The following is a 3,239-nucleotide window of genomic DNA, read 5'->3' on the forward strand; positions in this document are numbered from 1 at the left end:
TTATTATTATTATTATTATTATTATTATTATTATTATTATTATTATTATTTTAAATCTCCCTCCTTCACCTGTGCCTCCCAGGCTTCACCAACAAGGACTTACTAGCTTCAGCAGGAAATTAAGTCTCCCAAATACATTTTAGTTTGGGGAAATTAAAATTGTCCCAATATTCCTGAGTCCTTCAGAATGTCCTCACATTTACATGCACTCACAAACTGTTCTATAAATTGAACTGTTCTCTCATTCTCCATAACCTCCTCTTAGAGACCTTGTTGTTTGAGACCACTGTCTCTGAAGCTCCTTGAGGGAGACTGAACTTTGCAGTGGAGAAAGGTCCATCATGAAAATGAAACTACCTACACGGAAAGTGCCGCCTGTAGATTTTGGGATGGCTAAGTGGTAGCAGGCCTCAACCAGAGTTTAAACAACAACAACAACAACAACAAAAAACCAGCCCAATTCCAATTCCTTTGTCATGGTATTGTAACTCTTATACTGAAAGAATGCCTTGAGTTCTGCCACCTACAGTGGCTAGGCCTTCTTACCTCAGTTAATTTTTTTAACACCCCCCCCCCCCCATGACTATTAGCTCTAACCACTACATCCTCTGTATCACCTCAATAGTATTCCCCGCCCCCCTTCCATTCTTCACTTAGAAGCTCACATGATCCCCAACAAAAATGGTTTCAGTTTGGGATCTGTAAATCTAAAAGATGAGGGATTTTTTTGAGGGGAGGGGGTCACAAAACATTTTACAAATGGTATGACCATTGTGGTAGACCTTTGTGTCTCTATTAAAAGCCACTGCGTTGAACACTTCAAATGGGGAGATGTCATGGAAAGTGATTTATGTCTTGGTATACCCGTTAAAACAAGTGTTCAGAAGTAGGTTTTTAACCACTGTAATTCCAACTTTACTCCTTTACTTTCTATAAATTAGATGATTTAGTAATGGCTGAGCCATCTCCTTGAGAAGATTGTTGAATCACGTTTTGCAGCATCATAATTATATAAGTTATTAGTCCGATTGATGGTTATCATCTCATAGCTGATTACTAATGTCATCCACTTATTAGCAACTCATTTGTTTTACATGTGCTACAAAGAGCCTTTTCCTCTTACACATGTATTACCTGACTCAGGAGAATGTAGGCACACTTAGCACTCAAGTCCCACTCTTCATCTTAACATTTACAGTTCTTTTAAAATTTTGCTCCTTGCTCTTCCATTCATCCCAGCAAACTTCATTTCAATCATAAAGTAATTGCGGACTGCTATGCATAGTTTGTCTGTTAATCTTTTACTTAGATTTTCATATAAACAAAATATTCCCTATTCTGGACTGACTGCTATGCTATGCCTCTTCAGTACTCTTAAGCTGAAGACAGAGCCTTTGGGAAGGACCTAGATATAGATGGAGTCCTGAAAGCGGAGTACGAATGAATGACAGTGTAAGGAGGGGAGACCAGAGAGAAATCTCCCCCTTCTCTCATTCCTGGTCCTCTTTCTTCTCTTTCTACTCCTTCCACTTAGGGAAGTGGCCATGCACGAGCCATTAACAAAGCCCTCATCCCCTCACCGAAGTACCCAGGATTGATTGGCCCCTTAGTCTTAGACTTCCCAGACTTGAGAAATGTGAGAAATACATGCCTGTTGTTTAAGCCATCTGATCACCATATTTTGCCTGGCAGCCTGTTCCAGGTCATACTCCTTCAAGTCCTTGCCAGTTATCGCTTCCCTCAAAAGTTCTTCCTGCACTCACTCCATTGTTTTACATCCTCTTGGAAGTTTGGCTTCACTTCTTACGTTCATTTCTTTCACCTCCTCACCTTCTTGACAGGCTCTTCAGAGGGAAGGGGTTTTATTCATGTAATTCTTTACCATGTCACTTCACCGAACACGAGGTGCGCGCTTGTTTTCACCACCGCTCAGTGCCGATTGATTGATTCCGCTCTGGCTGAACTGCTGACCCCACACTTCGGCTTGCCTGAAGCGTAGAGGAAGTACTGATGGCTGCAAAGGTCTCACCCACACTCGGTTGAATGTTGCATTCCTTAATTCTGAGGTTCCTGATGAGCATTTAGAGTGTCAGGAAATACAAAGGAGGTAGTGGGTGAAGGGGCACCACAAAAGCGTGCAGGTTTTTTTTTGTCCGATTTTGAAAATTCCTAGGAAAAGCTGAGGCAGTTCTTAAAAATTGCATGCCTTGTGCCCAGCAGGTTTGACTCTTGAACAATTGGGTACCTACAAGCTCTGCCTGCTCCAAGGGGCTCCAACCTGCAGCTAAATAAGCTATTGTGCCTGTGTCATCAGCTCAGACATACCTTCAGGCTTAACACCAGTTCTCCAAATTATTTGTAGAAAATAGGATTTTCAAACGGGACCCAAAGAGCAATTTCCTACTTTTTTTTTTTTTTTTTTTTTATCTTGTCAGTGAAGGCATTTTCTTTGCTAGTGGCTTCATCATATAATTAGTCAACATTTCGTCTGTAACCGGCAGTGCAACTGGCAGGGAGAGCTGAGACATTAGGCCTACACTGCTCCCCTCGTGCTGGGTGAAAAGCCACCTAGGCCTTGGCCTGGAAAGAGGGATTATACTGTCAATCAACAGCTCATTTACCATTAAGGAAGCTAAGACCTGAAAAAAGAAAGGACATGCCACTGGCAGCGGAGTTACAACACGGTCATAAACACGGGTACACAGCCTGGCAAGGAACTTACACGTGCCCTACAGGAGATCCATTACCACGGGGGCACAGACTTGGTGTGTTTTACTGTCCTTGTCATTTTAGAGTAATTCTTTGATTCTCTGTCAAACGCTCTGTCGGGTTAGGAAGAAATCCTTCCTAATGCGTTCCCTATGAAAAAGGAAGGTGAGCACAGACCAAAGGGGAAGCTAGAGGAAAAGAAAGGAACGGCAGGAAGGAAACGGACTTTGGCAGCTCCAAGACTCCCTTCCAGCTTCGCTCTCGGGTGCTTCCCCCTTCGGGTTTCGCAGGGCCCCGGTTCGGTTCCTTGCTCACTTCGCTCTATTTCCCACGGTCCTTCACACAAGCCCACACGTTCTGCAAACCCTTGCGTGGCTGCAGGCGCCGGGCATGCTCAAACGCCCAGGACTGCTTCTCTTTCTCTCTCTCTTTCCTCGCAACTTTGGCAACCGTCCCACCCGCACCCTTGAGGGGCAGGTACGCCCGGATCCCAGCAGCGGGTTCCGGGGCGGGGGAGGGGAGTAGCGAGG

Source organism: Psammomys obesus, unplaced genomic scaffold (assembly GCF_907164565.1).
Source record: "Psammomys obesus unplaced genomic scaffold, mPsaObe1.curated_primary_1811, whole genome shotgun sequence".
Taxonomy (NCBI): domain Eukaryota; kingdom Metazoa; phylum Chordata; class Mammalia; order Rodentia; family Muridae; genus Psammomys; species Psammomys obesus.